Source organism: Pinus tabuliformis, chromosome 7 (genome assembly GCF_031772625.1).
Source record: "Pinus tabuliformis cultivar Carrire ecotype Pingquan chromosome 7, CPIR1, whole genome shotgun sequence".
NCBI classification, from domain to species: Eukaryota; Viridiplantae; Streptophyta; class Pinopsida; order Pinales; family Pinaceae; genus Pinus; species Pinus tabuliformis.
In genome coordinates, this window is record NC_142293.1 from 1,132,599,808 (window position 1) to 1,132,627,109 (window position 27,302).

The following is a 27,302-nucleotide window of genomic DNA, read 5'->3' on the forward strand; positions in this document are numbered from 1 at the left end:
TCTCTGCTTCAGTGGCGGATACCTCTCATCATGCTACCCTACTTGCAAGATCCACTCTTGCAAATCTATCCCATAAGAGATCATAGCTGAAATATGATTCACCTACACTCTCCAACTGAGAGCATCTACAACGATGTTCTCTTTTTTCTTGATGTACCTGATCTCAAAATAAAACTCATTAAGATTAGCCAACCATCTAGCTTGCCTAGCATTTAAATGGGGTTGGTCAAACAAACACCTCATTCCACTATGATCACTCATCAAGATGAACCTCTTTCCAAGGAGATAATGTCTCCACATATTTAATGCATGAATGGTAAATTCCAACTCAAGATCATGTCACATAGTTATGCTTGTGCTCATTCAAATTCCTTGATTCATAACAAACCACCTGCCATTCTCGAATCAGGACTCCACCAAGTGCTTCTTTGCAAGCATTTGTACAAACCACAAACTCCTCATTAGGATCCATAATCTTTAGAACTGGACCATTTGTATGCAACTACTTCAACTACTCAAAACTAGTTACACACTCTTTAGTCCATTCAAACAATTTCCCCTTCCTTTGCAAAGATGTGATAGGATAACCAATCTTTGAGAAATTCCTAATGACCTGCCTATAATAACCTGCTAGTCCCATGATTGATCTAAACTCATCCACATCCCTCAGAGTTGGCCACTCCATGATAAATTTAATCTTTTCTGAATCCACTGTTATCCATTCCTTGGAAACAACATGTCCCAAGTAATGAATCTGAGTCTGAAATAAACTGCACTTGCTGAGTTTGGCATATAGCTGATGCTCTCTCAACAATCTCAATATTGCTACCAGGTTATTTGCTTGCTCCTCTTCATCCTTTGAATATACCAATATATCATCAACAAAGACTATCACAAACTTATCCAGGTAAGGGCGTAACACATTGTTCATCAAACACATGAAGGTGGCTGGAGCATTGGTAAGACCAAAAGGAACTACCACAAACTCATAATGTCCATACCTTATATAGAATGCAATCTTGTAGATGTCTTATTATTTGATGTGCACCTAATGATATACTAATCTCATATCAATCTTCGAAAACACTACATCTCCCTTGATTTGATAAAACAAATCATCAATCTACAACAATGGGTACCTATTCTTGATGGTCACCTTGTTCAACTGCCTGTAATCAATGCATAATCTAAGAGTATCATCCTTCTTCTTTACAAACAACATTGGTGCACTCAATATGATTTAGAATCTGGAGGAGAAAAGAGGAGGAATAAGGTGCTTAGAATCCGCCTCTAAGGCCTTCAATGACCTAATTGAGGATCTTAAGTTGGCGGACATTAGAACTCAAATTGGGATCCACACTTTGAACAAAAGGTGAGGTGGTCATCATCATATCGCCAATCAATTGGACTGCTTCTTATTATCTGAGGATTTAATCCTAAGAGACCTTGCATTGGAGGCGCCCATTCTCCCATCCATGGGATCTGACCGTTGGCCCATAAGCCTTGCCCTCTCTTTTCCATCTTTGCCTCAAAACAATCCTTTAAAATTTGAGAGCTTTTAGTGGAGGCACCCAAGCTTCATGGATAAGATAGAAGAATGGTGGAAGGAAATTGAGGTTGACGCTAGAACTCATATGCAGGTCTTCCAGCTGAAACTTAAGGCCCTGAAGTAGAAAATTAAACGGTGGAACTGCGAAGAGTTCAGGGACATCTTCATAGAAAAGAGAAAGCTTGAGGAAATGATGGAAGTTATTCAAATGAAAATGGTGTGTGAAGGTCGATCTGAGGAACTGGTATCCAAATAAGGGCACCTGATCTCGACACTTGAAGAATGAAGAATCCAGGAAGAGACCCTCTGGCGACAGAAACCCCAGATCTGGTGGCTAAGGGAAGGGGAACGAAACTTAATGTTCTTCCACCACTCAATGATCAACCATAGATAGAAAAATCATATTACCTCTCTTCTCTCTGAGGATAGTATTCGTCTAGATCATCATGAAGACATAGAGAGGAAATTTATTTCCTTCTACTCATCACTATTGAGAGAAGAAGGGTATGACCGGTCGGAAGATATAGCAAGGGTTACTCGTCATGTCCCACAACTAGTCATAGTAGAGAAAAATGAGGCATTGCTTCATTCAATCACTAGAGATGACGTGGAAAAGGTGGTTAAAAGTATACCTTCTAATAAGGCACCAGCACCTAATGGTTTTGTTTCAGAGTTTTTCAAGACTTGCTGGTCCATTCTAGGGACAGAGATCTTGGAACTAGTGGAGGAATCTCGGAGGCACAGGCAAGTGTGGTCAAATCTCAATGCCACCTTCCTCATGTTGATTCCTAAATCCAAATAAGTTGACTCTCCTAGTGGCTTCCATCCTATAGCCCTCTGCAATGTGATCTACAAGATCCTTTCATTTGTTTTGGTTCGCCGCTTTAAACCCATTCTTCATCACATCATTAGCCCTGAACAGTTAGGGTTCATTGAAGGGAGGTAGATCCTAGATGGAATTTTCACTGCCCATGAAGTCATCCATTCCTTAAAAGCCCACAAAAAACAATGGATGCTTCTTAAATTAGATCTTTCAAAAGCCTATGATAGGCTCAGTTGGGCATATTTGTTGGGAATCCTTCGAGCTTTCGATTTGGCTGACGACTGGGTGAAATCACTAATCTCCACAACTTTTTTTCAGTCCTAGTAAATGGCATCCCTTCCCACACCTTTCGTTTTTCTAGAGGTCTCTGGCAGGGAGACCCATTATCACCTTTCATCTTCATCATTGTAGCAGAGGGCCTTAGTCATTTGATTAAAGCAACTAAGAGGGACAATATCTTGAGAGGTCTTTATTTGCCCGACACCTCTATTGATATGACTCATAAAAAATTTGTTGATGAAAACCTCCTGTATGGGGAAGCAACTCTTGAATAAGCTCTGCAAATTGATGGCATCCTCGAAGAATTCCAGGCAGCATCAGGTATGCTCTTGAATAAAGATAAGTCAAATATTTTTTTCTTTCATACCCCTCAACCTGCCCAATCCTTCTTGGCCATGGTCCTAGGATTTTCTATACGAATTTTACCTTTGAAATACCTAGGAGTTCCTCTCCTGGTCAACCCTTTTCATATCGTCCCCTGGAAAGAATTATGTGCTAAAATTCAAAAAAACTTTCCAAGTGGATTTTTTGTGTTTTGAACCTAGCAAGAAGGGCCACCCTCTTAAAATTCATCCTCCAGGAGATACCCTATATCAACTCTCAGCTCTCCCTACCCCTAAAAGTATATACCGAGAGTTAACCACCCTATTTAGAAATTTTTTATGGAATGGAGCAACAATGGAATGGAAGTGGCCACTAGTAGCATGGGAAAAACTTTGTCTCCCCAAATATCTAGGCAGGTTGGATCTTAGAGATCCGGAGGACCTGAATGCTACCCTCGGCACCAAGTTGTGGTGGCATTGGCTTTAGGGGGGCACGAAACAATGGAAGCTCATCTAGACACAAAAATATGGGCAAGGAAAAACCCAAGGGGATCTGTTGAGGAATCACTCTGAGACCACTGGTTCGACAATCTGGAAAATGGCTAACCACAATAGCCACATTATTCAGGATCACTTCTTTTGGGAAGTCCAGGATGGCCAATTGACACTCTTTTGGGATGACTCACGGAAGTAGCATCCTTGCCTTGCCCAAGAGCCTGGTCTTCAGATGTTTCATGCTACGATCCAGGACCTAGGACAGGGGCGAGTGGTTGATTACTGGCGAGAAGGTTAGGAAGACAATGGTTGGCATTGTTGGAAGAAGGTAGAATATTGGTCAATTCACATCATCAATGAGGAATGAGAACCACTACCCTATCATTGGCCCATCATATAATCTACTAATCTCAGCGCCCCGATAAACTCAGGTAGGGAAACTCAACAACAGATAACTTCTCTCTACATGAATCTTATCTCATAAAAAATATGGCCCTAAATAATCCCAGAAGGAATATACAGCAACGAACCTGGGGTGATAGATTATGGCCAAAAGTGGAACGTTTATTATGGTTGGTGGGGCACAATAAGCTCCTCGCCTGGAATAGATTAGTAAAGTAGGGTTACAAGGGGCCTTCTAGATGTGCTCTATGCTTGGCCTTAGAGAGTACAATGCAACACCTATTGAAGGATTGTTCGCTTGTAAATGAAGTATGGAGGAAGATGGATGATCTATTTGAACCCACGAACTACGGCCATGAGGATATCCGGGCAACCATTGAAGAATGGCAGAAACATCATTTCCACAACCCCATTGTTAATAAAGCATGGAATATTTCCCTGGGGTTTGCCTTATGGAATATATGGAAGGACCGCAACCGAGTCATCTTTTAGAACAAGCCCCCCTCTAGCTCTCTAGTATGGACACAGGTCAAAGAAAACATCCAGGAAACCATCCTCTTGGAAAAATGGGATCCTAAAGATCGGAAGGCTAATCCAACAGAATCTCACATCCTCTCCTTCCTCAGCCCTTCCCAGGATTTGATATTCTTGGTGAACTCCTCTTCAAAGGCTCCTGGAATAGCTTCTCCATTAGTTTTCCCTAGCCCCCCCCGGGATGTATCCAAGTTAATTTTGATGGGGCTTCCAAAAGGAACCCACTCCAGGCAGGTTATGGAGGAGTTCTTCAAGATCATATAAGACAACCAGCTAGCGCCTTCGCAGGATACTGTGGGATTACCACTAATAACATGGTTGAGTTAATGACTTTGGAACACGAACTCATTCTGGCATAGGATCAGCACTGGAAATGGTTGCATATAGTTGGAGACTCAAAGTTGATTATCCAAATGACCCAAAAGATCATTAATGGGTATGTCATTCCTAAAATTTCTCGGAGTTGGCGGCTGGAAGCACAATTGGATAGGATCAAGTAGCTCTTATTAGGTTTCAAGTATGTTTCTACTAGTGTGAGGCTCCCTCCTAGGGTCCTCTAACTAAAAACTAAATTTCTCTAATTTTAAACACAATAAGATGGGAAATAACTTATTTCTATCTAAGCATTTATTTGATGATAATATACCATTAAAATTTATTTACCACAAATTAAATAAGTAAGAATTTCATTGCAACTATTTACATAAGTAATCAATAAACAAAAGAATACATGTTCCAATAGCTTATTTGAGATGCTACTGAGCTCCTGACTCTGTTAGGATTCTCCTCTTGACTACCCGACTGAATTTTCCTCTCAGCCAACTAGGAAGTATTTCCTAGCCCAGGGAACCTCCACAGGTTCCCTAGCCCTCCAAGCCCAAGTCCAACCAGATGTAGTGTGTCCAAGTTTAACAAACACTCTCTAGATCCAAGTTTGATCTCCCTCCTCTTTCTCCACGTCCCTCCTTCAGAATCAAAATCCTACAAAACAAAACCAAAACCAAAACCAAGGATACCTCCTCTCCTCTCATCATCCTTCCCCTTTTATGCCTCTTTCTCCCATCCACCTCAAACACCTCTCATTAATGTCATGACTACCCTCTGATCCTTTCATTTAGTATCCTTGACTTTTCTTACCATATATTCTCCAAAGTAGATTTGAGAAGACATTTTGGGGATAAGATATGGATATTTAATTTGGAAATTAATTGGAGAATACCATATCTTCTCCCAAGTAGATTTTGAGAAGACATTTTGGGGATAAGATATGGATATTTAATTTGGAAATTAATTGGAGAAGACCATATCTTCTCCCAAGTAGATTTTGAGAAGACATTTTGGGATATGGATATTTAATTTGGAATAAATGGAAGGAGACCATATCCTATCCAAAATTAAATTTGAGAAGACAAGTTGGGAATTGAATAATAACAATAATAAAATTTATATCAGTAAATAAATTTACAGTTTCACAAATGTAGGTATGTACTAATATTTATTGATAATTATGAATCAATATTTTCAGGTAAATTTAAACACTAATAAAATTTGCATGATAAGATTAAGTAGGCCATTACATACACCCCTCCTTCAAAAAACTTCGTCCCGAAGTTAGAGTGAAAAAGATACAAGGAGTTCGAAAACAGTTTGACGATAAGGCATAAAAAAATAGAGAGAGAGTTATAGTAGTAAAATTTAATAAGCCAGGAAATGATACCACTTCCCATCAAGAGTCTCCAACTAAACTATATCCTCCTATCCTTCCTAACCTACTTTCGTTCCCACCCTATCCATCATCTGATGCTTCATACTATGGCATCGGCTATACCAATCTAACCATTGATAAAACCAATATGGCGGAAGTGTCTCCTAGAACAGCCTCTCCATTGGTTTTCCCTAGTCCCCCCAGGGATGTATCCAAGTTAATTTTGATGGGGCTTCAAAAAGGAACTCAGGCCAGGCAAGTTATGGAGGAGTTCTTCAAGATCATACAAGACAACCAGCTGGCGCCTTTGCAGGATACTCTGGGATTACCACTAATAACATGGTTGAGTTAATGACTCTGGAACACAAACTCATTCTGGCATAGGATCAGCACCGGAAACAATTGCATATAGTTGGAGACTCAAAGTTGATTATCCAAATGACCCAAAAGATCATTAATGGGTATGTCATTCCTAAAATTTCTCGGAGTTGGCGGCTGGAAGCACAATTGGACAGAGTCACGTACCTTTTATTAGGTTTCAAGTATGTTTCTACTAGTGTGAGGCTCACTCCTAGGGTCCTCTAACTAAAAAACTAAATTTCTCTAATTTTAAACACAATAAGATGGGAAATAAATTATTTATATCTAAACATTTATTTGATGATAATATACCATTAAAATTTATTTACCACAAATTAAATAAGTAAGAATTTCATTGCAACCATTTACATAAGTAATCAATAAACGAAAGAATACCTGTTTCAATAGCTTAGTTGAGATGCTTCTGAGCTCCTGACTCTGTTGGCATGCTCCTCTTGACTACCCAGCTGAATTTTCCTCCCAGCCAACTAGGAAGTATTTCCTAGACCAGGGAACCTCCACAGGTTCCCTAGCACTCCGAGCCCAAGTCCAACCAGATGTAGTGTGTCCAAGTTTAACAAACACTCTCCAGATCCAAGTTTGATCTCCCTCCTCTTTCTCCACATCCCTCCTTCATAATCAAAATCCTCTAAAACAAAACCAAAACCAAAACCAAGACCAAGGACCCCCCCCCCCCCTCCTCTCATCATCCTTCCCTTTTTATGCCTCTTCCTCCCATCCACCTCAACCACCTATCATTAATGTCATGACTACCCCCTCATCCTTTCATTTAGTATCCTTGACTTTTCTTACCATATCTTCTCCCAAGTAGATTTGAGAAGACATTTTGGGGATAAGATATGGATATTTAATTTGGAAATTAATTGGAGAATACCATATCTTCTCCCAAGTAGATTTTGAGAAGACATTTTGGGGATAAGATATGGATATTTAATTTGGAAATTAATTGGAGAAGACCATATCTTCTCCCAAGTAGATTTTGAAAAGACATTTTGGGATATGGATATTTAATTTGGAATAAATGGAAGGAGACCGTATCCTATTCAAAATTAAATTTGAGAAGACAAGTTGGGAATTGAATAATAACAATAATAAAATTTATATCAGTAAATAAATTTACAGTTTCACAAATGTAGGTATGTACCAATATTTATTGATAATTATAAGTCAATATTTTCAGGTAATTTAAACACTCATAAAATTTGCATGATAAGATTAAGTAGGCCATTACATACACCCCTCCTTCAAAAAACTTCATCCTGAAGTTAGAGTGAAAAAGATACTAGGAGTTCGAAAACAGTTTGACAATAAGGCATAAAAAAATAGAGTGAGAGTTCTAGTAGTAAAATTTAATAATTCAATCAATGATACCACTTCCCATCAAGAGTCTCCAACTAATCTATATCCTCCTATCCTTCCTAACCTACTTTTGTTCCCACCCTATCCATCATCTACTTCTATATACTATGGCATCGGTTATACCAATCTAACCACTGATAAAACCAATATGGCGGAAGCAGGAAACTGGCAATCGTCATCACACGTCTAGGGGAGCATGTCCATCACTGCCCTTCCACAATTTCAGGTTTGGAGGTTACATGGTGGGAAATACCTCCACCCCTCCTTGCAACTAGGGTCAACACCCTAATATGGACCACACTACAGTGCTGAATGGATACTTGTCATCGAATAATCTAGTTAGGTAGTCTTGCCACCTGCCATTTATGTTTTACCCATGTCATAAGAGTGCATATCAAGTAGATACCAAATGTAATAGGACAATGTACATCATACCATTCCTCATTGGATGTCTCGACCTTCCCCAATGGAAGAGTAGATCTTGGTTATCATATATTTCTTTCCAATCTACAGGTTAGTTCCCATTCATGCATATATATAACAACAAAATAGATATAGATACATGATCTTAAACATCATATTATTAAGTCTAGTATCCACATGTCAATTTTGTAGTTCATACTGGAAATAAATCTTACATTAGATAAATCACAATTTCACTAAGTCATTCATTAGATAAATCATATCCACTTAAGCCATACATGAAACAACAATAACTCTGATAAGTCATGCACTAGATAAATCATAACCAAGTAAGTCATACATTAGGTCGTACATCAAACATTTCAATCACCAATACCTAATCCATCTAATTATTTATATAAGTAGTTTCACTTGTCCAACTAAATGCATCAATATTACATAGCATTCATAAATAAATAACATGGAACTAAATATAGAGCCTTAACATCGGTAGCTATCTAAGTCAAAATGGACATCATAAATGGTCAAAAGTGGGGTAATTGTGACATATAGTCTTTGTATCCTCCTAGGTAGCAGATCTTGGGTTATATTTGTCCCATTATATCTTAACTTGGTCCACCAAGTGATGCCTGAGATATTGAACTTTATGGTATAATATGCATATTGGTTTGATCATTATGGTTCCCACGTCTGAGACCTGTAATTCCCTCCAGTCGAGTTTGTGGGATTCACCAAAAACATAATGTTATAGGACAGATACATAAAAAATCATGAGTTTTATGCAAGTGGAGTGGTAGTACAAGACAATAGGACACTGGTCCAATTTTCTCTTTGATTATAAAAGGTCCTATAAATCGATGTGGTAACTTCATACCTTTCTCAAATTGAATAGTGTTAGGAATAACTAAAAAATAAAAATAAAAACTTGATCCCCCACTTTAAAACTTCGATCGGTACTATGTGCATCAACATAACTCTTTTCCTATGTTGTGCTTCCTTTAAACTTCGTTGAATCTATCTTACATATTCCTCCATTTTGAAACAATCCTATCGTGACTATTACTGTGTCTTCCATCCTTTCATCGACTCAATGGTGTCCTGCATGGCCTCCCATATAGAGCTTGATAAGGAGGCATCCTAATTGAATTGTGGTAATTGTTGTTATAGGAAAACTCTACCAATGGTAAGTACCTTTCCCACCGAGTCTAATTATCCATGACATACATTATAGGCATATATTCTATAACCCGATTTACTCTTTCAATCTTTCCATCTATTTATAGACGATATGCAGTGCTAAGTTTTAACGAAGTCCCCAACATTAACTGCAAACTTGTCCGAAATGTATATGTAAAGCAAGGGTCCCTATCAAAATGATCTTTGTGGGTAACCCATGTAGCTAGATTACTTCACCCATAAATACTCAAGCCAAAATGGGAGAAGTCCCTTAGACAAGGTAGTTAACCACCTAGAGATACCAAATACATGGCCAAAATAGAATATGTTAAGGTTGTTTCTCCAAGAAGAGAGCAACTCCTCCTTCAAGAGTAAAAAAAAAAAGATATTTGCAGTTAATGGTCATGACCACCTTTACAAGTGGAGTGACTTCAAATAATATGCCAAGGTAATTAGAGTCTTGTAGACAAACAACGTAACTCCTCCAAATGGAAATAGTATAAATATTTTAGGGAATTATATCCTAGGACCAACCAAATTGGCCATAAATAGTAATTCCATAGAAACATGTGCCACAATTGTCCATAAAGTTGTTATAACCTCTTCAAAGAAGTGGGGCATCCTCAATCAATGTGCCAAAGTGGTTAAATTCACATGTACCAACACCTCTCCTCCAAGGAATATGATAAATAGCTCACCCTAAGAGATTGTGTAATGAGGCTAGGACACTCTCCAATATAGTAATAAAGGATCTTCGCAAACCAAGAGAAACTATATGATACAATGTGAAAATAGCATACCAAGTGACCAACATCATGGGTGTCAATGTAGAAGACCACCCAAGCAAGGTCTGAATGCCTTCAAATACATGAGAAGATGACAAATAAGGGGAATGATTTCCTCTATCAAGAAAATAACTACTCACGACATGCCACATCATATCCAAACTAGAAATATCCATTGGAATTCTTCTAACAAACCACAACCACTTTTCCATGTCATCAAGACATCCACCAAAAGGGACATCAATTTTGCAACAAAGGGTGGGTGTACTACTTCAAGGTTCACCAATAAAAATCATGAAACAATAATCCAAGTGAAAGCCTATGAACACATGCAAACATGCCCAACAACTAATTCACTATGTCATGGAGTAATAATTAACCAACAATATTTAAGGAAACTCTTAGTTGATGGATATCCCTCATCATAAATGTGCTAAGTGTAAATCAAATGTTTGAGCAATGTTATACAAGGCCCTCAATCACATTTCAAACACCATATGTGCTAGATGCAAGCCTACAAACAAGAAATGATGATGCCAACCAAGGACATAATATGCATTATCTAACATGGGATATCAATAATAAATCATAGTAACAAACCCCCATGATTATGTGATTTCGAGGGCAACTACATTGGGTAAGTGCGCATAAGAAAAAATTTCCTTAAGACACCTCAACACTCACCAGACGTGATCAACAATGTCATGAGGGAAGTGTCAAGGAGAATGTAAGCACAAACCATGACTTCCGTCAATAAAAGCATTAAGCTCCATCAAATAATCCTTCAATTGCGAGCTTAGTATAAAGAAGATGTTAATTGATAGTCACTTATATAAGCACCTTTGGTAACAAGATATGCAAAAAAAAATTGTCTGTGTGTTATTAGGAGTGTTAGTGTCAGTCTTTCCAGCCTTCCTTCAGTGATCAAACATGCTCTTACAAAGTGATTTTGAAGTGTCAAGGTCAAATTTTGTCATTTCAAAGAGTTTTCAAGCAAAATTTGGTCACTAGGCATTAGGTCTAGGGTTTGCTTTAACTCCTTCTAAAGTTGTCAAAATGTCGGTCCATGTCATTATTCAGCTGAGTCTATCATCATTCAAAGGGGTTTTCATTATCATGTCAGTATCTAATGAGTCATTTTACATCTTGTTCATGCTTCAGTTGCGCCCAGGCAAGGTCATTTCCCTCTCCTAGGGTTTTGAAGCCAATTTCTCTTGGACGGTCAAATCATTAGCAAAACTTGTATCCAGATGTTCATACACCTTCCCCTATCCTTCATGTACCTTATTAAACACTTTCCATCACTGAGATCCCCCAAATTCCTCATTTTTGCACAAACCCTAGTTTCTAGCTACAACCTGGCAATTTTCTAGGTTTGGCCTGTGTTTTGCCCTTTTGGACCCCTTCCCCTCGCTCAATCTCTGAGATTCCACTTTCCCCTGCTTCCTAACATCCCTCCCCACTCCCAAAAATTTCCCCAAGAATTTAGAAGCCCCCTATCCCCTTCATTTCGCTTCATTTCGACAAAATTCCTTGTTTCACACATCGGGAAAAGTCGCACTCAAATGATGTTCTAGAGCAATAAAAGATGAATTTTGGAAAACTGAGAGAGGTTTTTTTCCATAACATGTCAAAGAATAAAAACCTCCTTCACATTTTTCACAGGTGTCATGGTTTTAGAGAAATGTCAAAATTGCAATCGCCAGATCCAAGGAGGTTGGCCAAGGCACTAAAACGACGGAAAAGGCCCGATCCACTCCAAATTTTGGCCAAAGCCTCTTTGACTGAGCATGGCACTAAATAGCTCAGCCCCAGCACAAATTCCAAGAAATTTTGAGCATTTTGGGTCAATTTTGGTTTTTTCAGGCAATTTACAGGTTTTGTCCTTTTAACGGGTCTCACCCCCCGCGCGACCCTTTCACTTGGCAACTCCATTTTGCAAAAACTCAGCATTTCCAGATTTTTCATGAAAATTTACACATGCTCATCCATTTCCAAGAGATTTTATGAAGTTTTGGGCCTCCAGAGGGTCAAAAAACAAGCAAAAAAAGACTTTCTGCCACATTTTTGAGACACAGAAAGCAGTCTTGGGAGATTGCAATTTTGGAGGGGCAAATGACCACCAAATTCAGAAATTCCAGTTGGGTTGGAAAGTAGACTCATAGACCTTTCCAACAAGCCTACTCTTGCCCCATTTGAACACCTTGAAGTGCCCCAAAGGTGCCCTCAAAGGCACACGACCCGTCAGGATTTGGCGCGCGACCCATCAGGCAGTTTGCACAGGAAATCAACCTACAGCTCAGCAAAACGGAGTTTTGACTGGATTTGACTTTTTGGGAGTTGATTTTCATCCTCCTTGTTGTAAATGATGTAATTTTATGATGTTTAGACACTTATTTATCTCTTCTAGAAGATTCATTCATAAGATAGGTAAAATTTAATGAATGAATTGGTTTCCTAGCTTATAGAGGCAAGTTGTTTTGATTGCCTAGTTTTCAGTGCTTAGTTTAGAATTGGTTGAAACAGCTCCTAGGATAGTGAGCTCGACCCCTAGAGGTAGGGAAAGATGTTAGATGGCCTATATTATGTACTTTCTTGCTCATTTTCATGGTTGGACTCTTGAGGGAGAAGCTATCATTGTATTATTCATTGTATCTCTGCAATTTTTGGCTAAGGAAGACCAAGGTTTTGCAGTCCTTTTTGGGATTCTTGTGGTCACATGTATTGATGGTGTGTTTCTCTTTGTACTTGTAAGTGTGTTATGTGAATCATTTCCTTACTTTTCCTTCTGCAAATTAGGCAAATGAAGTGTTAAAGTAGAATTCATGATTGTCATGCTCTGCTTTTAAGTTTGCTTAATATCAATGTTTTCAACTGTTTAAGGGGAATTCAAGGTTATTGCTTGCTCTCCTTAACTCCTCACCAGTCATTCTCATCCATCCATCTCTATCTAAGGTATCAATACTGTCTCGTATCTCGCCCCAAAGAACCCCCTGCAGAAACTGTGTCCAATCCCCGCACCCAAAATTGCCACTCCTCAATTTTCCACCAAAAACCCTAAAAATCCCAAATCAACCCTTTGATCAGTTTACTAGCCTAAAATCAGTGTTACCCTATTGGTTATCTCACCCATTGAATATCTTTATCGAGATAGACCGAAGAGAGCCCTCTCTTACCCCGTAGGGCTAGCTACGAGGCTAAGTGGTTTGATGTTGCGAAGATCTTTATCGAGATAGACCGGAGAGAGCCCTCTCCTGCCCCGTAGGGCTAGCTACGAGGCTAAGTGGTTTGATGTTGCCTTGAATTTTACCTTTCTCAGCCTGAGGTGAAATTTCAAGCGCTAACAAGGAGCTTCTCTCCAAATTGCCCATTTCAAAGCTCTTATCTCTATCAAAAAAGGAGATATATGATCTTCTGTTCAAACTCAACAATGGTACCAAGGAAGTTTGGCTGGACAAGGCTACTGGAGGAGTCTGTCTGTCAATTTCAGCAAGAGCAATGGCCATCACAGGAATAGATGATCATCGGTACTGGAAATGGATTCCTTGTGATGAGTCGAGGTAGGTGTCAAGATCTAGCTGGAAATTTCAGAGCACTAATTGTAAATTTAGGACATGTATGAATATGATAATTATTTCAGTGTACAGCCTCCAGCTAACAAAGGGATGAAAATTGGAATCTATAAATTAGTATCTGAAGTTGTTCTTTCCTGGACCATTGCCATAATGGCTATGAATATGACAATTTGGTTTGAAAAAGATTATCAAGTTGTACTTGTTGCCTAGAGAAAAGGGAACATAATTGTTGGGTAATTAATGAACATTATCTCAATTCCCTCCCAGGACTTTTCTCCAAAAACAACTTATAGTAAATGACCTGTTTACCTAAAATTTACAAGTTGAGGATTTTCTTTATATAATTCATTTCATGTAATTTTATCATTTGTAAACATGCACAGAACCAAATTCCATTTATTCAATCCTCCACAGCAGTGATATGATGAGAAGAACATGGCTGGATAAGATTTCATCGACTCTTAGGTGGTTGTCTCTTCTCTGTTCCAATATTGTTCTCATCCCCAAGATCCCAGACTGTCATAGGCTGCTGTGAGGAAATCATCTGTGGACGCACCCATGCCTCTGTTATGTGAGAGTTATTAGTTGCTCCAAATTGACAAATTTTCATCACTTTATTCACCACAGTTGCTGAGAGGGTTTTTTTTTCTTCTAGGAATTCATAGAGACATCAAGGGAAAAATGATACAACCTGTCCCTACCCTTGAATACCTCTATGTGACTGCTCTTATTAAATTTCAGTTATAGAGGGAAATTCTCTTAAAAAGAGGTATGGACAAACATAATTTTGATTACTGAACATAATTCTAGAATTATAAATCTGCAATACAAACAGAAGTATTTCACAAAAATGAAGGCACAAAAACCATTTGGCTTCTGTACAAGTCAGATTTCAGATGCAAAGTAAAATGAAGTTTACCAATGCATAAACAAATTCTGGACAGTAACCAACTGGAATTCATGTACATATGCAACTTACAGAGGTTTTTATCTATTCATCCTTTTTTAACACAAACAACAACATTCATGGAATTGAATGGACAGGATTATAAAACTGAAATAAATTAAACAGAGAATGAGATTACTATTGATTCTCATGCATCCATTCCTTCATTTTCTTACCCTATATTTACCCAAATGTATATGAAACAATTTGCCTCAGACTAGCAATCTCTATTAACTTTGCATTCATATTTTCATAAATAAAATAAAAATAAAAAATAAAAATGCGGACACTGTAACAGGGATAGACACTAATCTTTTCTCAGAAGTTGACCACCAAACTGGCTGCAAATGAGCAATTCACCTGCCATCATAGGCATCCGTTGTAGAGGCCACCTGCAAGCTGGGCTATGAGACTGCAAGGGGAAGATGCATCAATTGTGCTCCAACTCTCACTCAGTGCAACTCACAGTGCTCAGAATGCAGACAGGACCAGAGAGCTACCACAATTGCTTTCAGTGAAACTCTAGCCATCTTACCCAACCTCCATTCATCCATGAAGTCCTCCCTCTTAAGCTAACATGATTTAAGATAAGGAGCTCACCTTCTCTATTGTGCAGTCTCTTGGGAAGTCCACCCTCTCGTGCTCCAGTGCATTCAAGGGAGTCTATGTTTCAATTCTCCTATGAGATGTTTGGAGTAGTAGACCTTGGCTGTATATGGTTAATTCTAGCAAAGGAATAGGAATTGCATATTCCTAAATTTCCTAGTCTCTTTGTTCACGCTCAACCATGAGGTTTCGATATCTAGTGTTACACAGGGATGTGCTTCCTCAGATGAGGGGCATGTGCCCCCATGTTTCCTACATTTATGGGATGAGGAATTCAATGGAAGAAACGTTCATGGGTGTGACTTGTCATTGTTTCATATCTATATATATATATATATATATATATTAAGGATTTTGGATAAGATCCCCTATGTCAGGGACCATGACATTTCCTAAAATTTTGGGGGTGTCTCCACACATTCCCTAGACGAATTTCCTCATCGCTGCATTCACTTGTCTTGGAAATTTGTTGGAATGTCTTGAAATTCTCTTCTCTTCTTGGCAATAATCCCTTTTTGTAAAAAAAATATTGGAACGCGATGGAAAGTTCCAGCAATGGTATGGGCGTACAATAGGTGGATGAGCAGGGTATGAATGTCCCCAATTAATTCACAAGGAGCATAGATTCTGAACTGTATGGATGGTGCAACGTTTTTTTTCTAAATTCTTGATTAGGTCAGAAGTCTTGCCAAAAGGAAGGTGTAACCTGCTGGCCTGAATCATTCTTAAACGGATGCCAGATCTTTTGCTTGACATTTGTAGGCGGAGTGCCCTTCTTTTTTTCTCAGTTTTGATGGGGGATAATTTTTTTTGCTGTTATTTTAGGTCTACAGTTGTAAACAATAAAGAAACGAGGGAAACAAATCATGAGACCTATGGAATGTCCCCCTTATTTTGTATTAAAGGTACTGCAAGTGTTGTTCAAGAAATCTCATGTTATGAACGCTTCATTAGGCTTGGATCTTGGTTATCATTTGGCGAATCTTCCCTTATGTCCTTCGCCAATGGGTAATTAGTTGGTCTTGGACAAATTTTAAAGAAGTTTTGCAGTTAAAAATACTTTTGAGCGATCTATTTCTCTTTAAACTCTGTACTGGTCACTGATCTTTTGTTTACCATTTTGAGTCCATGAAACTCATTGCTAGTGCTTAATATTAACTCTGTCATTATTATGTGCCCTCGTTTTCTCAGTGACTTGGGAAGCGTGCCCTGACTATGTGTCTAACAAGAAATGTCAAACTTCTGCAACTAGGACAAAATGCCAAACCAAAAAGCTTTTTGGACCAGGAGTTTGTCACAAGAGCAATATTTCAGATCTCAAAGTTCTTGATATTTAAATAGCAATAGGGACATGCTATGTTTTTTTTCTTGTTGGCTATTTAACTGGAAATTAAAACTCCTTATGCAGAATCTCGTACCATAGAACTGTTCCAGCCATGGCACAATATTCTAGTTCTAGCTTCTAACTCCCCAAGATAGATGGGAAAAGCACCATCTCTCATTCATGGGAACAACAACTAAACAGAAGCCTTGTTTCCAGCTTCTTAATAAAAAAAAGACAATTAATGGTTGTATTTGAAAGGAAAATGATTAATATGGCAGGCATGTAGGAATACCTATAAATCTAGATACAATTTTTAAAGAGTAGTTGTTTATTCATGATCTTGTAAAGGCTAAAGAAGAAAGATTTGAAGATATTAAGAGATTGAAACTTCCAACACTGAATAATTAAATTTCCTTCCACAGTGGCCACTTAAGCAACAAAATTATCCATGATACGTCGCCCAAATGTAGAAGATTGATCCTGAGCTGAAAATTTCAAATCCAACAAGAAACATGGAAAATGGTTAAGAAAAGTTGTTGTCTTAGCCTATTTATTCCTAGGGCTATGTTGTACAGAGTTTGAATACAAGTTATAGCATAGGTCATATTAATGTGGAATCAAATCTTGAACCAGTGATATGCCGTGTAATTGTGCCGAGAGGTCCATCTTCACCTAAATCTATTAAGTATCAATTTGATTTAAAAAAAATTCTAAGATGCTATCTCAATCATTTCTAACCTTGGTCAATCTGGGAGATTAATAGATTTAGGATTACAGTGGATTTATGCTAACTAAGTAAATCTTGTATGTAAAGGCATCACAAAGATAAAAATCACAAACAAAGAGGCTCACAAAACACACATGCATCCCTAAGCAATGTTAGAACCGGCGTGCCTAAAACATTATCTCAGGGACTTGCACCCAAAAGCCAGGCTTTTGAATTGGCTTACTAGAGTACTAAATTCTTTTGGTGCATGTAGTACTTCAAAAGCCACCATTGCTTTCCTGCTAATGTATGTTTTAGAGAATGCAATAGTAATAGTGACAATTAGCCAGGGGAGAAATGATAAGTACCAAAAAAATTGTTATTGTCTGAGACGAATATTTCTCCGTTTAAGCTTGATGCTGACAATGAATAGGGAAATTGATTGAAATCCATAAAGGAAAAAAAACCAGCAGAGTGTTATATAATATACAGGTTGTGCAAGCCTGTGGATCTGGATTGTTTACCAACATGTGCAAAGGGCTTAAATACAATTCACTGAAGCCCAGAATTCACCTGTTGTAATGTTACTTAATCATCCTCTTCTTCTAGCCTTTGTCCAAAACCTCTGGGCCCAGACTTGGATAATTTAATCTGCGTGGGCTTTTTCTCCTTATTTCTCTTAGCTTCCTCCTCCTTTAACTTTTTTTTTCTCTCTCACGTTTCTCTGAAAAGTCCGTAACTACCAGTTAGAAGGTCGTGATCCGAATCGGATCCATAAATAACTATGAAGAACCATGACTGTATCAGGTTGAGACAAATCTCTAAAGAATTCCAAAACAGCGATCAAAAACACCTTGAACCAGTGGCAATGGTAGCCAGTGTGGAACGACGAGGACCTCGGTCAAAGTGCGCTAACCGAGGCCCATGGAGACTGCGCGGGAGGTCAAATGAGGAGATTTTTGATGCGCAATTCGCTGGGCAAACAGGGCCGAAATGGAGGAAGCCCGAGCACTCAGACGCATGGGGAGCTGGAGAACGCGGGCGAAAGGCAAAAAGCGCTAAAGGACAAAGGCAGGACCCACGCTCTGGAAACTAGCGGTATTGATCGGGGCGCCCTCAAATGGTAAGTGGTTTTGGAAGAAAGCGGAACGATTTCATTAAACGATCAATGCATGGCAAGCGAAGGTGAGAGAAAACCGTCGTTGATCGCGCGCTATCGCTCGAGCAAGTCAACCACGCAAAACGTGCGTATGGCGTTGGATTTGGGGGACCCAGATCGGACGGCTGAGATTGCGCCCAATGGAGAAGCAGAACCGACGAAGGATTAAGCCGCGATTTAGAAGGGTTTGAAGTTCGTTTGACCACCATGGTGGAGAAAGACTTCATCCACGACGTAACTGAAGAAATCAACCGATGAAGCAGGCTGGCGCGAGTTAAAGGAGGACATGTGGCTACTCCCTAAGCGCTAATGATGATGTCGAACAGGGAACTCCAAGCACAACTACAAAAGGTGAATCGACAAACGTGGAAGAGGAACCAAACAGGCATGGGAACAAATGGCTAAAAGCCATGAATAGAGACAGAAAACACAAAGTTGGAGTCAGTCAGAATCCCGAGAGGAGGAAAAATACATAGAGATAGAGGAACTAAAATCCCGAGAGGAGGACAGAACGCAAAGAAAGAAGACAGTAAAACAAAAGCAGAAAGAGGACAGAGGGCCGAGCTGACCAGAGGCAGCGTCGAGCACCAGAGGCTTGAGAGATCTGAGCCATCCCAAAGAGGATCTGTCCGGGCTGAGCACCACATTGGGCTCTCCACTATAGACCAGAAGGTCATAGAGCTGGTAGGAAAACAGAGTTTGTGCACTCCGGTGGCTTAGCAAATACAAGAACCACCCTGTCAAGCAAACTTGCTTTAGGAGAACTCACATTGAGTCCCTGCATTGTAATTTTATGCTTAAGACACAATAAAACAAGGCCACCACTGAAAGCTGGACTGGAGATGTAGCCCTGGAGAATAGGGTGAACTCCTTATTAATTTCTTGTGTTCTTGTATTTGCTTACTATATTTCTCTGTTGTCTTTCCATTTAATTGTCTGTGTATTAGCAATCTGATCGATACGTTGCTTCAATAACATAGAATACACACACTAGCACATGAGTCTGTAATACCTTTATTCAATAAATCTTTAACTAAGGTCACTCATAGGGTGATTATCAGATCAAGTGGTATCAGAGCTCTAGGCTGTAAGGTTAGACAAGCTTGTGTTGTTTTCGCTGTGAATGCTCACTAGATCAAAGCTCAAATTAGGAGAAGGAGAATTGGTGGAAACTAATCCTGAAATTGGGAGAGTCTATCCTCAGAAGACAATGTCAGAGGAAGGTTCTGTGGGGCCAGACCCTCAATTCATAGAAATTTTCCTAGCTATAAAGTCTATGGTAGAAGAAATGTATAGGCGCTTTAGAAAGCATAAGGTTGAAGACTTCTCAGGTTCTAAACAAGATAAAGAAGAAGATGAGTCTCACTTCCATGACCACTCCAAAGGAAAAGGGAAAGAGGAAATCTTTCTCACACCTCCTAATAGCCTTGTGCATAATAAGAAAGCATCCTTGATTAAGCTAGATGTTAAATTTGATTTGCCTATATATGATGGAGAGCTAAATGCTGAAAAGTTGGACAATTGGATTAGACAAATTGATGTGTATTGCAGGGTACAGAACATAGACTCAGACAAGAGTAAGATTCATCTGGCAAGCCTACGCCTAGGAGGCACTGCCTTGGTTTGGTGGGAAGGTAGAACCCAAGCTGATATGAAAAGACATGGTAAGACCATCTCTATCTGGAGTGAATTTGTTGCTGCAATCAAAAAGCAGTTCTATCCATTGGCCTACATGCAACAAGCCATGATGAGTTGGCAAACTCTTCGACAGCTAAAAGGGAAAAGTGTGCAAGGGTATACTCAAGAATTTAGAAAGAGAACATTGATGTTGGGTATCTCATTAGACTCACCAGAGACTCTTTTGAAGTACATTGGTGGTCTACATAGCTACATGAGGCATACCATCCTCATGTTTAATCCCACTAGTATAGATGAGGTATCTGTACAAGCTACTCATCTAGAAGTTAGAGGAAATAATGGCAATCCAGAAGTTGGGGGACCATCCCAACCCACTGTAAGCAAGAGCAAGGAGAAAAGAAAGTAGAAGTGGAAGGCAAGGAAGGCTAGCACTGCACAGAAAAGCAAAGCTTCATGCACTCACTGTAAAAAGGATGGGCATGATGATGAGCATTGTTGGATTCTACATCCAGCGCTGAGACCTAAGAAGCCCGAGGGCAAGAAGAAGAATACTATTGCAGCTATTCAGAAAGATTTGGGGTCAGACTCGAGAGATGAAACCACTATAGCAGCCACAGGTATAAAAGGTAAGAATTCTGAAGCATCTACTAGTAATTTTGCTCAATATGTTATTGATGAAGACAATGAGAGAAAAAGACATGAGCTTCTCCATATTCAAGTTGTTTCCAAAAATAAAAAGATTGATACTTTGTTTGATAGTGGCTCACAAGTAAATCTAATTTCTGAAGCAATTGCAAAGAAATTGGGATTAGCAACTACACCTCACAAGAAACCATACCCATTAGGATGGTTGAACGATAAAGCACAACTACAAGTGACTAGACAGTGCAAACTCAAGTTTTCTTTTGGGTCAACATTTGTAGATGAGGTTGAGTTAGACATAATTCATTTGGATATATGTGGAATTGTTTTAGGAAGCCCTTACTTGTATGATAGAAAGGCTATTTCTATAGAACTGAGAACAAGTATCTACTTGTTAAATATGGAATCGAATACTTTATAAGAGCTCATAAGCTCAAGAATAATTATACTCTCATAAACTCAGGGCAGATGAAAAGAATGATAAATTCATGCAAACAATTCTTACTGATGGTTGTAAAGGAAAAGAAACCTGATAAAACCAATGTATTTGAGGGTTGTAATGCTGAACAACAAGATGATATAGAAAAGGTTGTTTCAGAGTATGATGTCTTATTTCAAGAACCTAAAGGTCCGCCACCCAAAAAGGGAATAGTACATGATATTATTTTGCAGCATGATGTTCCACTACCTAACATTGGGATGTACAGGTTGTCTACTTTAGAGAATGTTGAAATCAAGAAGCAGGTGCAGGAGTTGCTCGAGAAAGGGTTCATCAGGCCTAGCACATCACCATGTGGGTCACCAATAGTTTTGGTGAGAAAGAAAGATGCCTCGTGGAGAATGTGCATTGACTACCGAGCACTGAATAAGATAACACTCAAAAATCGTTGTTCCCTTCCTCGCATAGATGATCTTTTAGATCAATTAAAGGAAGCTGTCTATTTCAAAAAGCTGGATTTGCACAGTGGATACCATCAGGTCAGAGTTGCAGAGCAAGATGCATGGAAGACTGCTTTCAAAACAAAGCAGGGATTGTATGAATGGCCAGTTATGCCTTTTGGCTTGACCAATGCTCCTGCTACTTTCATGAGATTAATGAATGATGTACTCAAACCTTTTCTTGATGATTTTGTTATTGTGTATCTGGATGACATTCTGATTTTTAGTAAAATGTGGGAAGAACATTTAAAGCATGTTAAGCAGACATTAGATGTTTTGAAAAGAGAAAAACTTTATGTTAAACTCTCAAAATGTAAATTTGGAAAAACATCTCTAAACTACTTGGGTCATATAGTAGGGGGAGGTGAATTGAAAATAGATCCCTCTAAAGTGGCAATCATTGTGAACTGGCCTAAACCCAAGTCTGCTACAGAAGTGAGAAGCTTCTTAGGAGTAGCACAATATTGGAGGAAGTTCATTTCTAACTTTTCCTCAATTGCAGCTCCCTTACATGCTTTAACAGGATTAAATAAGGTGTTTCAGTGGGGAGGAAAACATCAGAAATCCTTCAACACCTTGAAAGAAAAGATTAGTACAACACATGTACTAGCACTGCCAAATCTACAAAGACCATCTGAGATCCAAACTGATGCCAGTGACTATGCCATGGGAGTAGTGTTGACACAGCACGGTAAACCCATATGCTATCATTCTGAGACTTTTAATCCTGCAGTAGTTAACTATCCTACATATGATAAAGAATTGTATGCATTAGTTCAGAGTGTGAAAAAGTGGAAACATTACTTAATGGGCAAAGAGACAGTAATACATACTGATCATCAACCACTTCAATATCTACACTCCCAAACTAAGTTACAACAATCAAGACATTACAGATGGATGGGTTTTCTACAACAGTTTCATTTAGTCATCAGATATAAAAAGGGCATACATAACAAGGTTGCAGACATGTTATCCAGACCCATTGTAAATGCATCTACCATACTTAAGCATAATTTTGTGCTACATGAAAGCTACATAGAACAATATGCTCAGGATATGGATTTTAAAAATGTATATGCAACTTTGAGTCAAGGCAAAAGAGTAGAAGAATTAGACTATCACATGAAGGACCGACTCTTATATCATTGTGGGAAACTCTGCATTCCACAAACTGAGAGGATAAAGATAATTAGGGAAGCACACACTTCTCTGATATCAGGTCACTTTGTGGTAAGTAAAACAGTTGCACAATTGCAAAGATTTTGCTATTGGCTGAAAATGAATGAGATAGTTTCTAGATATGTAAGAGGGTGTGCCATGTGTGCTAAAAGCAAGCCTAGTAATAGAAAACTAGGCTTATACACTCCATTTCCAGTTCCTTCTCACCCTTGGGAAAGTGTTTCCATGGATTTTGTTGGAGGACTGCCTAAATCTAGGAAAGGTCATGATTATCTATATGTTGTTGTGGATAGGTTCAGCAAAATGTGTATTTTGATACCTTGTAGTAAACAGATTACAATTGAACAGACTGCAAAATTGTTCTTTGAACATGTATGGGTTCATTTTGGATTACCCACTTCCATTGTATCTGATTGAGACACCCGATTTGTGGGGAAGTTTTGGTCGAGTCTGTGGGAACTGATGGACACCAAACTGAAGAAAAGCACAACTTTTCATCCACAAACAGATGGCCAGACAGAAGTAGTTAACAGGACAATGATCCAATTACTGAGAGGATATTGCAGCAAACATCCTAAGCTTTGGGATGAACACTTGTATTATGTGCAGCATGCTTACAATAGAGCAAAACACTCTTATACACAGAGATCTCCTTTTGAGACCTGTTTTGGTTTCACACCAAGGTCTCCCTTGGATTTTGTCTTTGGTAAAGATAACATGGTTGATGGACACAATGATGTGGACAAGGTAACTAAGTTCATTGAACAGATCCAGGAGATCCACCAGGCAGTACAGGAACAGCTAGAAAAGAGCCAGGCCAAGTACAAGGCTAGGCATGATAAGCATCGGATGGAGCATAGTTTTCAAGTTGGAGACCAAGTCTGGCTATATATCAGCAAGGACAAGATGCAAGGTGAAGGTAAAAAGCTAAAGCCTATCAGGTATGGACCCTTTAGGATACTTGAGAAGATTGGTGAAAATGCTTTTCGCCTTGATTTACCAGCTTACATGCACATCTACTTAGTCGTAAATGCAGATTTCTTGAGATTGTTTGAACCTTCAATGATTGAAGACCTTGAAGAGCAAAGTCAGTTGCCTTCTATTGATGACCTACTACCTGAATATCTTAATGAATTGCAGGAAGACACAGTGCTGAATAGGAAGGTGAGGACAACTTGCAGGGGAGATGTTGAGTACCTCAGGATTGGACTCAAAGGTTCAAAGCCAAGCAGCGCGAAGTGGATTGAGATTGGACAAGTGAGAAAGCAATACCCTCACTTAGTCAATGCTTGAAAACCAACTTTTGGTGGTCCCAAAGCTTTTTCAGTGGGAAGGCCGTGATCCGAATCGGATCCATAAAGAACTGTCAAGAACCATGACTGTATCAGGTTGGGACAAATCTCTAAAGAATTCCAAAACAACGATCAAAAACACCTTGAACCAGTGGCAATGGTAGCCAGCATGGAACGACGAGGACCTTGGTAAAAGCGCGCTGACCGAGGCCCATGGAGACTACGCGGGAGGTCACAGTAGCCCCTGGGAGCCCCGTATCGGGAAAATAAGGAGGTTTTTGATGCGCGATTCGTTGGGCGAATAGGGCCGAAATGGAGGAAGCCCGAGCACTCGGATGCATGGGGAGCCGGAGAACCGCGGGTGAAAGGCAAAAAATGCTAAAGGACAAAGGCGAGACCCACTCTCTAGAAACCAGTGGTATTGATCGGGGCACCCTCAAATGGTAAGTGGTTTTGGACAAAAGCGGAGCGATTCCATTAAACGATTGATGCGTGGCAAGTGGAGGTGAGAGAAAATCGCCGTTGATCATGTGCTTTCGGTCGAGCAAGTCAATCGTGCGAAATGTGCATATGGCGTTGGATCTGGGGGACCCAGATTGGATGACTGAGGTTGCGCCCGATGGAGAAGCGGAAACAACGAAGGATTAAGCTGTGACTTAGAAGGGTTTGAAGTCCATTTGACTGCCACGGTGGAGAAAGACTTCATCCATGACGTAGCTGAAGAAATCAACCAATGAAGCAGGCTGGCGCAAGTTAAAGGAGGACATGTGGCCACTCCTTGAGTGCTGATGATGACATCGAACAGGGAACTCCAAGCGCAGCTGCAGAAGGTGAATCAACAAAGGCAGAAGAGAACCGAATAGGCATGGGAACGAATGGCTAAAACCCATGAACAGAGACAGAAAACACAGAGTCGGAGTCAGTCAGAATCCCGAGAGGAGGACGAAGAGAGACAGAGGAACCAGAATCCCGAGAGGAGGATGGAACGCAGAGAAAGAAGATAGTAAAGAAAAAGCAGAAAGAGGACAGAGGGCCGAGTTGACCAGAGGTAGCATCGAGCACCAGAGGCTTGAGAGATCCGAGCCATCTCAAAGAGGATCTGTCTGGGCTGAGCACCACATTGGGATCTCCACTATAGACCAGAAGGTCACAAAGCTGGTAGGCAAAACAGAGTCTATGCACTCCAGTGGCTTGGGGAATCTAAGAACCACCCTGCCAAGCAAACCTGCTTCAGGAGAACTCACATTGAGTCCCTACATTGTAATTTTCTGCTTAAGACACAATAAAACAAGGCCACCACTGAAAGCTGGACCGGAGATGTAACCCTGGAGAATAGGGTGAACTCCTTATTAATTTCTTGTGTTCTTGTATTTGCTTACTGTATTTCTCTGTTGTCTTTCCATTTAATTGTCTGTGTATTGGCAATCTGATCGATCTGTTGCTTCAATAACACAGAACACACACACCAGCACATGAGTCTGTAATACCTTTATTCAATAAATCTTTAACTGAGGTCACTCATAGGGTGATTATCAGATCAACCCCAGTTGTGAGCAAAGAGAGGGAAATGAAGGCAGCAAGGAGGAGAATTGAAATGAACTAGCTTTCAGTAGTATCGGGCACAACTTCTATTGTTGTTTGAGATTGTGTTGGTTTGGTAATCTCATCCCCCAAATGCTGGAGACACCCTCCATAACAATTCAATCCAAATAGGAAATTGGATGCTCAGGGTTGGATTCAATTTGGCATATTCTTCCCTCTTCGATGAAGAATCAGCTTTGGGCTCTTTGCGCAGTGCATTGGTTCGAATATGTCTGAGGACCAATTTGTTCCTACTGTGGAGTTGAGATATTGGAAAGGGAAAAGTATGGTGGTTGTCTATATGAGATTTTGTACTTATGAGTCCAAGGAATTGAGGAGGAGGACCACCTATTTGTAGGATTGGCACAGCCATTGCTACGGATGTGGTCTCCAAGGTGCTAATGATAGATCACATGCCCAAACAGAGGAAATTTATGCAACATTGGAGAAACTGACTGAACAGATGAAGATAGCAGGGTATGTACCAGATACAAACTTTGACCTACATGATGCATTAAATAGACCAATGACCCCACTATGGGATCTTCTTTGGATGTGTCGGGTTTAGGTTATGCATAATACTTTAATAATGGAATAACTGACGGTTATGACTGTAGATATTATATATCACGTAAATTCTCATTTTCTGGAATACCCAAGGGCACTTAAATAGTGTAGGATGTTTGCATATATTTTTGAAAATAACAGGAAATACTAGGGCAATATGATTTTATATATTTCCACAATTTGAGAACTCTGGTGCAGTAATGTTTGCACAATCCACTTTATTGTTTTCTATCGTGCAACTGAATTCATAATTTAATGATTGAGTACAATCATATGGACAGCCGAAACATATGCAGAGTCCATAAGGTCCCAAAGAGTTTAAACTTGGCTCTGATACCATATGTGAGGCTCCCTCCTAGGGTCCTCTAACTAAAAACTAAATTTCTCTAATTTTAAACACAATAAGATGGGAAGTAACTTATTTCTATCTAAACATTTATTTGATGATAATATACCATTAAATTTTATTTACCACAAATTAAATAAGTAAGAATTTCATTGCAACCATTGACATAAATAATCAATAAACTGAAGAATACATGTTCCAATAGCTTAGTTGAGATGCTCCTGAGCTCCTGACTCTATTGGGATGCTCCTCTTGACTACTCGACTGAATTTTCCTCCCAGCCAAATGGGAAGTATTTCCTAGCCCAAGGAACCTCCATAGGTTCCCTAGCCCTTCGAGCCCAATTCCAACCAAATGTAGTGTGTCCAAGTTTAACAAACACTCTCCAAATCCAAGTTTGACCTCCCTCCTCTTTCTCCACATCCCTCCTTCAGAATCAAAATCCTCCAAGACAAAACCAAAACCAAAACTAGGACCAAGGATCCCCCCTCTCCTCTCATCATCCTTCCCCTTTTATGCCTCTTCCTCCCATCCACCTCAGCCACCTATCATTAATGTCATGACT

General features: G+C 39.5%; 1 pseudogene; it reads right to left on the bottom strand.

Moving 5' to 3' along the window:
- Positions 1–17,979: 17,979 nt before the first annotated feature.
- LOC149251499 (uncharacterized) lies at positions 17,980–26,197 on the bottom strand (annotated as a pseudogene).
- Between the last annotated feature and the right edge of the window lie 1,105 nt (positions 26,198–27,302).